The sequence below is a fragment of the Zalophus californianus genome, chromosome 5 (assembly GCF_009762305.2).
Source record: "Zalophus californianus isolate mZalCal1 chromosome 5, mZalCal1.pri.v2, whole genome shotgun sequence".
Lineage (NCBI taxonomy): Eukaryota > Metazoa > Chordata > Mammalia > Carnivora > Otariidae > Zalophus > Zalophus californianus.
This window is the reverse complement of record NC_045599.1, coordinates 90,235,835-90,250,145: the sequence shown is the minus strand read 5'-3', so window position 1 is coordinate 90,250,145 and position 14,311 is coordinate 90,235,835. Positions and strand designations below refer to the sequence as shown.

Below are 14,311 nucleotides of genomic sequence, written 5' to 3'. Positions count from 1 at the left end.
TCATCGGGCACACCTGGATCCAGGGGTTCCAATGATGGCCTCAAGACTCTCTACGTCTCTCGACTCTGCTCTCCTCAACATTGGCATTGCTCTCAGGCAGGATCTCCCCCTCAGGAAGGCAACACAGCAACTACCCTTCCACAAGCTGAGCAAGTCAAGGGAAATAGGATGCCCCAAACCCAAGGGTTCCAGCAAAGTTCTGGGGTTGAATTTCAGTGGACAGATCCCTAATCCATCCCTATAGCCAGGCCTGGGTCACACGCCCACCCCTGGAGCTGGTAATAACATGACCCTCCCACCCAATCCATAAGGACCATGAGTAGGAAAGGGGTAGGTGCTCCCGGAGAGGTGCCGTTCCAGTGTTACAAGAAGAAGGAACGGGTGCTGGGTGTCAATCCCCTTGGGTAATGAAGACAGGAACACAGAGGAAAAGAAGGTTCACTCTTTTTTACCTTTCAGGTCCAAAAACATCTCCAACTTCTCCTCCAAAAAAGTCTCTATTCCCCCAAGGCTATGCTGGGTACCCCCTTCTGTGCTCCTGCAGCACCTTACACTTCCCTTATCATCATCTATCATCATCCTCATCACCTTTATTATCATTTCTGTTTACCTGTCTGTCTCCTTCACAACAAAGTATTGGGAGGGCAAACACAGTGCCTGTCTTGTGTGTTGCTGTGCTCCCAATGTTGACAAATGCTAGACACTTAGGAAATGGGATGGATGGATGGATGGATGGATGGATGGATGGATGGATGGATGAGTGGTTGAATGGATGGATGATGGATGGATGATTAGATAGATGGCTAAATGGATGGACGGATGAATGAGTGGATAGATGGATGGATGAATAGATAATGGATGGATGGGTGGATGGATGGACGGATTGGGAGAAGACTGGTGAGATCAGTTTGAGACAAGCTAAGCCTAGGCTGTCTGTGAACACACAAACAGAGCTAAGCCATTAACAAGTGGACCTGGAGTTCAGGAGAGAGGTCTGGGCTGGAAACAGAGGTTTGGGAGCTATTAGCATAGAGACTGTAATGGAGGGCAGGGGAGTGGATCAAGATCACCCGGAAGGGGGCAAAGTTGTGTACCCAAGGTCACACATCATGAAAGTGACACTTGAACCCAGGGCTGAGCAGTGTCAAAGTCTGATCTCATTCCTTCGTTCCAAGGCAACCTGGCCACTACCTGAGGCGGCAGTACATGGTTAATGTCTCTCCCTTCTCCCCACCCTCCCCCTCCTCAAACCACTCAGCCAGAAGGGAGCAGCTGCCTGGGACGACAGAGAGACAGATTATGTAAACTGTGATTGCCACCCACAGGAGGAGGAGGAGAGTGAATAGGTATTGAAATGCGCTTTCAATAATGCATGTCCTCCCCCGCAGAGGCCTGGGGCTTGGTTGCAGGGAGAAGAGCCTTAAAGGGACCGAGCCTCCCATCCCTAGTGGCAACATCCACAGGCCCCTGGCCACACAGGTCTTTTGTCCACAATTGGAGGGCTCCAAGGACATTCACCACAGGGGTCTCCAACCTCTCTCCATCAAGGACATCTTTGTTTTCCCTTCCTGGCCCCAGTGGATTTGAGTTTTTAAAAATTCTGTTTCCCAAACACACTGCATTTAAGTCATGATTAATTCATTTTCCCCATTTTTTATTAATCAAAGACACTTAACTGCCAGTCAGAGCTTTGATCAGCAAGAGGTAAGCCATGAGGTAATATCACTCCAACCCAAAGCTAAGAAATACGACAACACCGTTAGCCAGGCCCATCTTGCTCCTGGAAAATGCCCTCTCTCCCTATCCCCCACCCGTTACTGTCTTTGGGAGACCCCAGGTTGGGGAAGAGTGATCCTGCCCAGCACTCTCATTTCACAGAGAAGAAAATTGAGCCCCAGAAACGTGAATGGACTCGCCTGGAGTCACAGATCAGGGGGATCTGAAGGCTGAGATCTGACCTCTCCAGTTTCAACTGACTTAAAACTTGACAATGTGATAGGTCATCCAAGGGATCTGAAAGTCCAGAGCAGGGCAGGGAAAAAGTCATCGCAGCCAGTACCTTCCCTGCACCCCTACTATGAGCCAGACGCAGTAGACATGTTCTCCCACTTTGTTCTCACACAACGGCCAGGGACTGTCATTCCCACAGAGCATATGAGGAAACTGAGCATCAGAGAGGCTTCGTGGTTTACATAATCCACTGGACCAAAAAGTGGAGGATCAGGATTCCAGTGGGTTCTCATAGACTGACTGTTTCCCTGTACTGGCCTGGCTGGAATGAAGGGGAGGTAGCCATTTAGACCAGATTTGAAGTTCTGCTCACCTCTTACCAGCTGTGTGAATTTGGCTAATGATCTCACCTCTCAGAGCCTCCAGTCCCTCAGCTGGGGCATGGGGATAGCACCTTGTTCCTTGAGTGGTTGTGGCGCGTAAGAAGAGATGATGGGGTTGAAGCCCCCAGCCCCGAGCATGGTGATGGCATCCTCTCCCTCCCTTCGCCCCCTTCCTTGTTAAAAAGCTGACAGAAGCCAGGGTAAGAGATTTGATTGCTTATGTCTTTGGGCTGGGGATTAGGAAAACATTGCCCTGTTCTCCCTCTGTTATTAACTAAAGGGGCTGTCCTCTTCTGGTCTGGTAATTCTAAGACAAGAGCCAAGGGTGGGATGAGGCTCTCTCCCTCCGCCAGGAAAGTGCTCTTGGTCATCACCACCTACTTCCACCTCTGTTTTTTGTTGGCATTGGGACCAGGATACCTTGAAAATTTCCACCACCCTCCTGGAAACCCCACTGATTTCCTCAAGGCAGCCTATGAAGGTGGAGTAGAAATCTCAGCTCCCAGTAGCCAGAGAGGGTGACCGCCTGGACTTGCCACAAGGCGGAGGTTGAATAACTAACTGACTCTCTGGGCCCGTGGACACGATGCATGATGTATCAGAGGTCCGTGAGGCACCTCCCTGTGCCAGGCGCCAGGGACTCAGAATGCATGGGCCCTGGCTCTGCCCTCAAGAGCTCCCATCGCCAAGGGTAGAAATGGACACAAAGACAGCCTAGGACCACTGGGCAAGGTGGAGACCGTGACGGAGGGATGTGCAGGGTGCTGCGGGGCCGCAGGGGCGGGTGAGACTGATTGAGTGGGGAGAGAAGCATGAGGTAGCTTCAGAGTTGAACCTGGTGAGAAAAGATCATTTCCAACAGTGAGACAGATGGAAAGACGGGCCCTTGTGATAGCGTTTTCAGGAAGGTGAATGGATTGAATTTGGTGGCTGATCGGATGTGTGGATGCGAGACAGGAAGGACTCTCCCAGGATGGGACCCTGCTTTTTGCGCCCTACCGACCCCTCTACTCTGCATGCGTGGGAAGAGAGAAGGCACTGGTGTGCAACCCCACCCAGGTTCCAGGGAAGCTTGGAGAGTAAGGGCTTCCTATTAGCTCTCTCTCTCAAAACTGAAGAGGAACTTTGCCTCTTGTACGCTCCTACCGGTCAACATATTTTCAGTTGAAAGTGAAAGAAACTCTACTCAAAGTGTCCGGAGCAAAAGGGGCAATTTATTGGCATACGTGATGAGCGCGGCTCAAGCATGACTGGTCTCAAGCGACGAGAGCAAATCTCAGTTTCCCTCCGTGTCCTAGCTTTGCTTTCCCGTATTGGTTTCACGTTCAGGCAAGTTCTCTCCTCGCCGGGGAGAGCGCCAGACTTAGATCCCACTCGCTTAGCAACCAACCACGAAAGGAGGCCTCCCCACAGCTCCCGCACAAGTTCTCATTGGCCTCTCTTGGGTCACATGCCCATCCCTGAGCCAATCACTGTAGCCAGAGGGATGGACTGCACTGATTGGTAAAAACCCTGGTCACTTGCCCTCTGTTGGGGGCCCCGGGCTGGGGGTTCAGTACCACCTAAACCCCCTGGAAGGAGGCAGGGGGAGAAGCAGTTTTCCTAAAGGAAATTGGGTGCCATTGTTAAAAGAAAGGAAAATGGATGCTTGGAATGCAAACCCACCAGCTATCCTCTCAACTTCCTTTCCACGGTGGCCTGGGGCTGTCCAGAGTGGCTGCCATTCCTTCTAGCGTTAGGCATCCCTGTCATGGTGTTAAACCCAGGACTGCTCAACGCACCTCTAAGGTCCAGGAGATGAATGAGCTGGGAGAAGCACTTGATCTTTTGCACATTAAAAATAACAACCAACTGAACCAATTCATTTCTGTACTCATTCGCCTCCTGTGTGTCCTGGCCAGCTCTGGCTGCTGTGGGTGATGGAAAAGACCCAGACTCTGCCCCAAGGGGTTCACAGTCAGTAGAATCTATTTTAGGTATAATTCTCTGATAATTTAGTAGAGTCAGACTAACTCTCCAAGAAAAAAAAGAAAAAAAACATACATTTCACTGCATCTTTTTTTTTCTGGCACTCAGACGCTTTTATTTGCTTTTAGATTAAAAGCAACAAACCACAAATAAAAGGCCTTTAAAATTCCCCTTTTACCTCTGAGTCAATTTTGTCTTCACTAATAAAAATTCCTAATTGTTATTGCAGTTATTGAACATCCTCAATGAGGCAGCCTCTAGTATGTTCATGGTTTGTTCTTTGGAAATCTGGATCTGAGTCCTGAGAAGGTATGGCAGTCCCTTCACCAACCAAGAGGTTGAGGGTCTGGAATCTGTCCTGTTAGCACAGGGAGCTGCAAAATTGCAAGTCCTGACAACGGGAAGACTCAGGGCACGTGATCTCTACTGATGACTAGCTACCTGGGGAAGAAATGCATATTGATCCTGAGGGCCGAGGTTGGAGTGATTGGGAACAGACGTGCAGTTCAAGGTGAAAAAGAAATACCCAAGGAGCAGAGCTATTACAAATGAATAACCTGCCACATTAGGTAGTGAGCTCCTTGTCCCTGCAGGTGTATAAGCAGGCGCTCTTGGGTGGGAGGTTGGGCGAAATGATTTCAACCTCTTCCAACCAAGAGATACCGGAACTATGGGTTGTAGTTCTGGCTCAGTCGCTATCTTGCTGTGCGAATAAGTCATTGTCTTGCTTGGGTAAGCCCTGTCCCTCTCTGAGCCTCAATGACCTAGATAACCCCAGAGCTCCCACCTTTTCTAAATGCCTCAGGCATTCATGCCTGCCTCTGCATACTCAGACAATTTCTGTCCTGTGTGCATTTTGAGGCTCCCATGCCTGGGTATAGCAACCCAGCAAACCCTGAGGTGTGAGGCACCTTCTGTTCCTAGAGACACTGTGATTCATAGCCATGGGGATGCCTCCCCCATTTGACAGGTGGAGACAGTGAGTTCTAGGGAAAGAAACCAGCCACGAAGACAAGATGCACCCACACGCACCTGATGGGGCCTCTCGCACTGCATCATCTCCCAGCCCTGGGATTGGCCCTTGGTTCACAGATGATCTTGGGAACTGCCTCGCCTCATGGGGTCAGGCGAAGCGCGGCAAAGGCAGATGGAGATACCAACATCAAGGAGGTGGAAAGTTTGCTTCCCACAGGTCTTTTTGGGAGTGGCCTTAAGACTTCACTCATTTGATTTCTACAACAGCCCTGCAAGGGAGGCATTACCATCCCCAGCCTGTCAGAGATCTGAAGCTCAGAGAGGCAGGTGATGGCCTGAGGCCAGCCAGCAAACAAACAGCGGAGAGGGCATTGGGCCAGGCCCATCTGCCCACACCGTGGTCCCTTCCCACGATGCTCAGAAGCCTACCTTCTGCAAAGAGGCATCAACTCCTTCCAGGAAGGTGCCCTATTGCCAGGACAGTTGGCCAGAGCCAAACCAGACCCTCAAGTCCCTCTGTCAGTGTTTGCCAAAGGACAAAGAGGATGAGGGGGGCCTGGAGCACCACCTGCCCTCTGAACCTTGCTGGGGTCTACGGCCATACCACCCTGAATGCGCCCGATCTCGTCTGAACCCTGCTGGGGCTTTTGGAGAGGCCACCGCACCTCCAGGTTTCATCTGGGTGGGGATGATGCCTTCGAGCCATACACAGGCTAACAAAGCATCTCCCACCACCTGTCTCCCCCTGAGACATGAACAACAGAGGTCCAACTCTACAGTAGAAGAAACGAGAGACCACATTTTGTGCCCAAAGGTACACCGTCAGAAAGTCACAGAGCCAGGGATGAGGCCCAAACCCTTAACATCCTGAGGGGGACTGCCCAGAACTCCCGGAGACTTAGCCCAGGGCCTGCAGCCACAGGCTGCACAGATGCAACGTTTAGCCAGTAATGCGCTTATCAGCGCTGGACCCCACCAGCTACCAGCTCCCCCATCCCAGAGCTGTCCTGAAGCCTGATTTCTGCACCGTCAAAGCTGCTAAGCTAGTCCCATGTCACTGCCTGGTGGTCCCTATGACCTCCCTTCTGCCACACATACGCACCCGCACGCGCACACACACGCACACACACACGCACACGGCTGCATCCTGCACTGTGCTCTCTGGGGTTCCGAATGCAGAAACACATGGTTCCTGTTATCCAGAAGAGAGGAAATTTGGGCAGAAGAGGCCAGAAAAGAAGGACAATAAGGCGGAGCCGGCCTGGAGATGCCGCCATGAACCAGGCCCCTCCTTACTTAGGGGGTGGGTGGAGGCCCACAGCTGAGCAGGAGAGAGATGTCTGCTACCTTCTGTGGCTTAATTTTCACAACTCAAGAGAGAGAGGTGATTAGCCCCATTCTTCAACTGAAAACACTGATGCTCAGAGACATTAAGCAACTTGTCCCAGGTTCCAAAGCCAGGGAGTGGCACAGCACATGTATAAACCACTAAGTAGGTCATGCTGCCTCCAGGAGGTGCGTGAGGCCCCTACCCAGGACGGCCAAGCCAGCAGCCTTCCTCTGGGACGGGAAGTTTCAGCCATGAAGCAACACCTGCCTGCCACCACCTCCTCCACCCAGCCACCTTAGGTACCGTCCCCCTAGCCTCAGGTGACATGGCACAACCAGGGAGTCAGGGTGACGCCGGTGGTCTCTTGGGGGGACCCATGCACACAGCTCCATGGGCAGGCAAGGAACAAGTAAAACCCAATCTCTGGAGTCCTCATTCCCCGGAGCTTTCCTGGAAGCAGCAGGAAGCTATTTTTAAAAAGCAGCATCTGTGGGCAGTAAGCTGGAAGATGAGTCCCCAGCCCCATCCTCACCCCTGCAGACCCAGGCTGGGCTTCACCCTGCTCACCTGTCAGCCAAGAGGCCAAGCAGCTACTCTGCCCAGCCCCAGCCTGGGAGAGAGGCCAGAGAGACAGGTCACCGGCCAGAGCAGAGATCTAGGTCTGCTTCACAACCTTCCCCCAACGGCGGCAGCTCCGATGCCCAAAGGGAATGTGTGTGCTTGTGCTCACATACCTGCAAGTACCCGTGAACTGTGTATCTACGTGAGTACTGAAAAGTCCGGTCTTGTGTATCTGCGGGGATGTGTGTACGCAGGAGCCTGAGGGTCTCCATATCCCGTGCAGGTGTGACATGTAGGCGCATGTGTGTCCCTGTGTCTCTGAAAGTCCGAATGTTGATGTGAATGTGTGTGTGTGTGTCTTGGTAGGCTGTGTCTGTTCCTGTGTGTGGGGGTGTGTACACATGTGAGTTTACATGTGTCTATCAGTCTCTAAGAAACCTGGGGAATAAATGACTTTACAAGTAGCAGGAGCACCAGCTCTCTCTAGAGGACAGTCTCTTCTCGCCAATCCTCAAGTCACAGAGGAGAAATCAAAGCTCAGAGAGGGGAAGGGACTTCCCCAAGGTCAGGCAGCGGCAGAGGGAACTGGAAGCTAGTGTGCGTCTTGACTATTAGAGTCCCCATCTACCCACTCACCCCACACCCGCTCTGCATCCAAGGTCAGCAGCTGCAGCCTCCCTGCACGCTGCAAGGAAGGCCAACTGGACCCGTCATCTCTGGTGGGCTTTGAATTGGCTGCTGAGAAGGAGGAAGTATCCAGACACAAGTGCATCTGTTCTGGGCTCTGAGCAGAACATTCACTAGTTCGACAAATCTTTGCTGTGGGGAAGAGCAGGAGCCGGGCCTACAAGTTGCAGAGTCCCAGAGCCATGGAGATCTCAAGAGAGGCCAGACATGGTCCCTGCCCCCAGGGAACCCACAGTCTGGCAGGAGGTCAGTCAGGTAAACCAAAAATTGTGACATGGGTTAAAGGTGCACAATGGAGGCACAAACAGAATCCTGAAGGGCACCTGCTTCTGCCCAGAGGGTCAAACAAAGCTAGTGAGAAGGTGACATTTGAATTGAGATTTAAGAGACAAGTATGTCAGACATCGAAGAGAAAGGGAATTCCAAGCTGGGGGCATGGCTTAATCATAAGGCAACTTATCCACTTCCTGATACTTTGTTCTAGAGAAATTCAGCTCCTCCCTGGTCTTCCCATAACACTCTGCTTAGTCTGCCTTTCATACCTGTTGTCTGTGCTCCTGTTCTTGCCACCGTCTGAAATTTACTCATTCCTTCAGCAAATGTGTCCTGGAGGCCAAAATGGTACCCAGCCCCAAAAGTAGTTCAGGAGGTACAGATGGCAATCAGGCACAGGCTCCATCTGAGGGCAGGGGAGGGTAGTGGGTAAAAGCCAGCCACCCACGGCTCCTGATGTTCTGTGGCCCCGGCCCTGGGCTTTGTGCAGTGAGGGACGACAAGTCTGTGGGGAGGAGGAGAGAGCTCTTCAGCGCCTTGCTATGCAGGTACAGGTCCTCATGATACAGAAAGGTAGGTCCTGATGGCCCCATTTCCAGAAAAGAAAGTTGAGGTTCAGACAGATGAACTAACTTATTCTGAGTTGAGCCAGGTGTGTAGGACTCCAGAGTCTGGGTTCTTACTGCTGGGCCTGGCTGCCGACCTGCACGATCAGAAACATGGGCTTTGGAAACTGCCATTTTTGCCGTTCTTTTGCCCGTAGCCGTGTATTTACTGGGGTCCCAAGCTTTCGGTTATGTTCCTTCTGGAAATATCAGCTAAGCTGGGGGGCCCTAGGCAGCAGAAAGGCTCAGAGAAAGCAGGTCCAACCTCCCCTCTCTGAGGAGCCAGTGTGGACCCAGCAGGTTTGAGTCTGAGTATGGGGGGATTATGGGGACATGGTTAGACCCCTCAGTCTTCCACACCTCCCAGGTAAGCCTCTCTGCCCAGAACTCCTCACCCCTCAGACCAACAGAAGGAAGCGTGTACTGAGAGGATCCAACGAGGTCACACACAGGAAACCTTTAGCACTCCTTAACATTAGCTACAAGAAAAAAGTGACTAGGCTACATTGCACGTCAGCTGTAACATTTTAGAGGTTTTTGAAATCTCACTTACGACTGAATCTTCACAATCCACCCTGTGATTAGAATTGCCACATCCAGTTTACAGATGAGAAGCATTGCCTACTACAGATGTGGAGATGAGTAAAACGGTCCTAGCTCTCAAAGAGTCAGAGTCAAGAAATATGAACACACATTCAGCCTCTAGGGCACTCAAGTCTGTGCTAAAAGGAAGCATGGAGGGGAAGGTGGGACTCCTTTTCCGACATAGAATCAGGGAAGGCTTCCTGGAGGAGGGGACATCTAAGCTGAGACCGGAGAATGAGTCAAAGTTAGGCAGGCAAATGGACAGAGGAAGGAATGGAAAGCAACAGAACAAAGCTTTGAGCCCAAAGCCCAAATCGCATGCAGTGGGTTCTTAGAAGCCTTGGTTTAACACATGCATTAGGTCAGTGTGGTTGGGAAAGGTTTGGCAACAAGGATTTGGGGTGGGGATGGGAGGGCTGGAGAAGGGAGAGCTGAACCCACATCCAAAGTCAGTTGGTCCCCAGACTGGAGGGGGCCTCTGTCAACCCCTGCCTCCCATAGTCAGCTCCTGCTTTGGAAACCCCACCCAGACCTCAGGCGAGGCTCTTGTCTGCCTTCTGCTGCCTTCTGCTGCCTTCTGCTGCCCAGCCCAGTTCCCCTGCCTCCTTTCTCCTTTCCTGGTAAGCTGTGGACCCATCTAACCTGGAAGCCCCGGCTTCTGCAGGGCACTTGGCTCCAGCGCCCGTCATGGCTAGGGCCAACACTCCTCCCTGGAGCACAATTTCGGCACCAGATTTCACTGAGGGGTAAATCCTAAAACATTTTTCAGATAGCATCCTGCCATGTAACTGGGTGGGAGGGGGTCGCTGGATTGGGAGTCAGGAAGACCCGCCTCTGCATGTCAGCTCTGCCGTTTACATAGCTTGGCAAGTCACTATGCTCCTCTGGGCCTCAGTGTCCACGCAAATAGATAATCAGGTGGTGACACCGACTACACAGAATTGTTGTGAAGGCTCAGATGAGACGAAGCATGTGACAATGCTTGTAAACTGTTCAGAGGTGTGTGTGTACACGTAGGTGGTTATTGTTGCTATGGTTGTGGGCATGAACAGCAATAGATGTTCATTCACTCAACGAGGGTTTGTCAAAGGCCCACATGCCAGGCTCTGTGCTCAGAGCTGGGAATCTAATGATGAATGGAGTAGATGCGGGGTCCGCCCTCAGGAACTCCACAGTCTGGGACAGAGGCAAACACAGACAAGTTCACTATAAGATGACTCGAGGGGGAAGCCCAGGGAGTGGGCAGAGCCAGGGAAGTCACCTAGGCCAGCCTGGGAAGCCAGGGAAGTTTAGTAGAAGTGGTATCCCAGTGGAGTAAGCCAGGGCAGGGCCAGGGAAGAGAGCTCCGGGTAGAGCAAAAGCTTGGACAAGCCTGGGAGGCAGGATCGAGGGGTCAATTTGGGAGAGGAAGCTGAAAATTAAACAGGGCACATCAACTTGAAGATTAGATAAATATTAACTGTTTTTTTTAAGATTTTTTTAAAAGATTGCAACTAATTTGTTGATTTTTTTATAAAGTAAAAACCACAAAACCATGACACATAAATTTAGATCAGATGACAGTTATCAGAGGCTGGAGCAGCTCAAAACAAGAATTCAGGTCACAAAATGTTGGGAAATAGTCCAGTCAACACATAAGACAGAAATCGTGAACAAAACAGGTCCTCGGTTTTTTAAGGTAATTTATGGCATCACAAATCTGTGTCATGCTTCCCTGGTGAATGCCACCAAACATTTAAGGAAGAAATAACACAAACTCTGCACAAAATCTTTCCAAAAACAGGAAGGAACCTTCCCAAGTCATTTTACAAGGCCAGCATTAGCTTGATCCCAAAACCAGACAAGGCATCACAAGACCAATATGCCTCATGAAAACACAGAAATTTTCACAAAATATTAGCAAATTAAATCTAAATAAACATCTTCACCTTATTCCCAGATGCTCAAGTCTGTGATAGCCCCATTGTCAAAATCAAAGGTTCTGTTAGAATCAAATCATTTATTGTAGGTGAGTCAGTAAAAAAAAAAAAAAAAAAAAAAAAAAAAGCCTGTCAGTGGTTTTTGGTTCTTAAAAGCTCAATCTGACCTTAGGTAAAAAGAAAAAGGTAAAGTAGTGGTTCACACCACCGAAAGCGCATGCGCCACTGGGTCCAGGTTCTTCATAACATCATCAGGAAGCTAGTTCTCTCCCCTTCTCTCAGCCCTGCCCTCCTCTGGGGCATCCCATTCTCAGACCGGCTTTCCCCAGGGGGTGGCAAGATGTTGCCATTAACACCACTCATTTGTCCAACTGCTCCAAGTCACCTGGAAAGGCAGGACCTCTCTCCTGGGAGCACCCCCAAAGGTCCTAAGTTTCTCTCTGATTGGTTTAGTTTAGGTCACATGGCCTCCCTAAACTAGAGGAGGGTGGTGATCCCCGCCCCCCGCCCCCGGGAAGCAGAGTGACAGTAGTTCCCCAAACAATAGAATGAGGGGCTGTTACCAAGAGAAAGGAAACAGAAAATGGGAGGTAAAGATAATGAGAGGTCTAGATGATCCACCAAATGGGTAGTCCTTTCCCTTTCCACTCTCCTTTGAGAAAGTTCAAAGTCATCTCAGGAGGCCTAGGTGCCTTATGGCATTGAGTTCAATCTTTTCTCTCATTTAATTTGATCCTTGCTATGGCCCTTCTAGAAGGGTATTATCATTCCCATTTTACAGATGAGAAAACTGAGGCTTAGAGAGGTAAAGCCCTGTGCCCAGGGTCCCAGAGATAAAAAGGGTCAGATTCCAGATCTGAGCCCAGGGTCAGCCTGACTCCAAAGCGCATTCTCTGCACGTCACCCTCCTGCCCCATTGGTCCCTCTGCCCCCCCCACCCGGGGTATTTCGGGCACATGAGCCTTTCCCCAGCCCCGGGGGGAGTTTGAGTGGTACGGCCTTGTTGGCTGCACTGCTCTTTCCTGCTCAGGGTAGCTCCTCTGTTTCTTAGAATCCAGAGCCCACTTGTGAATGTTTGTGTCCTGGGTTCTGGTCCCCTAACTGAATGGGGGCAGGAGGAGAGGCATGGATGGAGCCCAGAATTGGGGTACAGCCAGACTGGGTTACACATGGGTTTTGTCCCAGCATCCTCCCTTCTGCATACAACACCCCCATCCACAGTCCGAAAGACAGACCATGGGGGCAGAAAAAGGAAGGAATCAGAAGCAGTCATTCCCACGTGTACCGCCCTCTAGTTTCCAAAACCATCACCTCAGCTGATCCCCACCCCACAAGGTGGACTGAGCAGGCGCCACTGTCATGCCCATTTTGCAGATAAGGAACCTGAGGAGTGAAGGAGATCATGCAAGTGGTGGAGCCATGGCTAGTGTTCGGATCTGCAAGAGTCCACCTCCCAGGGTGTTTTCAATTCTCAGAAGCCCTCTCCAGGGAAAGCCAGCCCTAAGCTTGGGTGTCCGAAAGGAGTCTGGGAGAAGGAGTCACGTTCATTGAGCACTGACCATGGCCAAGGCACCGGGGCCGGTGCTTTCTCGGTGGGGTCTCATGTCCTCTCCACTCCAACCCTGCAGGGCAGATATCCTTGATCTGAGACTGAGAGGAGCCATGACCTGCTCAAGGTCACGCAGCTATGAAGGGGAATTCAGCCCCCAAGCTGTGCTTTCCCCTGACCTTCACTTGGATTTTAGGAGAAAGACCTCTCTCCACAGCCCCACAGCGCCTGGCCCTGGGCTCCCGCATCAGGCAGGGGCTAACTGGAAGCCCGAGTACTGGAAACTTCCTGCTGGTGCTGAGGGGCCCCGCCCTCCCCTTCTCCACCTGGAGCTAGGGCCATCTGTTCCCTTTTGTTGGGAGGCAGGGCAAGATGAAACTAAATTTAAATACTAATAATACTTAACATTTGTCTGGAAAGTGTTTTGCACACTAATTGCTGATTAATCCTCCCCAGGCCCCAGAGAGATCCTGTCTTTGTGTCCCCATTCTGCAGACAGACGTATGGGACCTGGATGGGGAGGCTGGAGAGTGGATTCGGGGCTTCCTGGGCAAGAGTCTGGTCTATCTCCACCTCTACTCAGCAGGATAGGGGTGGATGAATAAATGCATCCAATTCATTGCTGCTCCACAGCTAACAATAAAGCCAGAAGCTGGATCTGATTTGTGGCTTGGCTGTCTACCAGCTGCTTAATAGTGCTCAGCCTTATGTCTGTGAGCCTTGGTTTCCTGATCTGTAAAATGGGAATGATGTTCCCTTTTGTTCTGGTCATCATTCGCCAGTGCATACTGCACGCCCACCTTGTGCCTGCCACTGGGCCAGGCCTTGGGAGCCCGCGTTGAATATGACAGTCAATGTTCCTGCTCCCTCACAGCCCACAGTATAGTTGGGCTGACAAGATAATTGTTGTTGGTGATCGTGAGGTTGTTGGCAAACAATTTGTAAACAAAATATTAAAATATTTTTTTAAGATTTTATTTATTTATTTGAGAGAGAGAGAGCAAGAGAGGGGAGAGGGTCAGAGGGAGAAGCAGGCTCCCGGATGAGCAAGGAGCCCGATGTGGGGCTTGATCCTGGGACTCCGGGATCATGACCTGAGCCAAAGGCAGTCAGTTGGCTCCACCCACTGAGTCACCCCGGCGCCCTAAACATATTTTTTTAAACCACAATACCCCTCAAAAATACTTCTGGGTAATAGAGTGACTCTTAACTTTCTCGCAACGTTCATCTAAAAATCAGAGATATGTTCCCAAAGTGGAGGGAATGGCTGCAGCCCACAGAATCCCAGACCTAGGAATTTTGCTGGGGAGGGAGCAGCCTCCCACTGCCACACAGGAGTGAGCTATTTCTCGCCCCTTTCACATCCCCCTCTTGTCAGTCCGCCTGGCCTCTCCTGTGTGGTCGGAGGCTGGGGCCGCGTGGTTTTCCAGCCGTACGCCGTGAAGCCCAGAGATGCCACAACAGGCCCCCAGTACCTCCTCATGGGTGAGAGGGGCCCCAATCAGGGGTCTCCAGGCCCAGCACCC

At 51.2% G+C, this 14,311-nt stretch overlaps 1 protein-coding gene across 1 annotated transcript in view; it reads left to right on the top strand.

The window, feature by feature from the left end:
* Positions 1 to 14,311, top strand: part of CPLX2 (complexin 2) — an 82,788-nt gene that overhangs the window by 24,790 nt on the left and 43,687 nt on the right. The window lies entirely within an intron of this gene.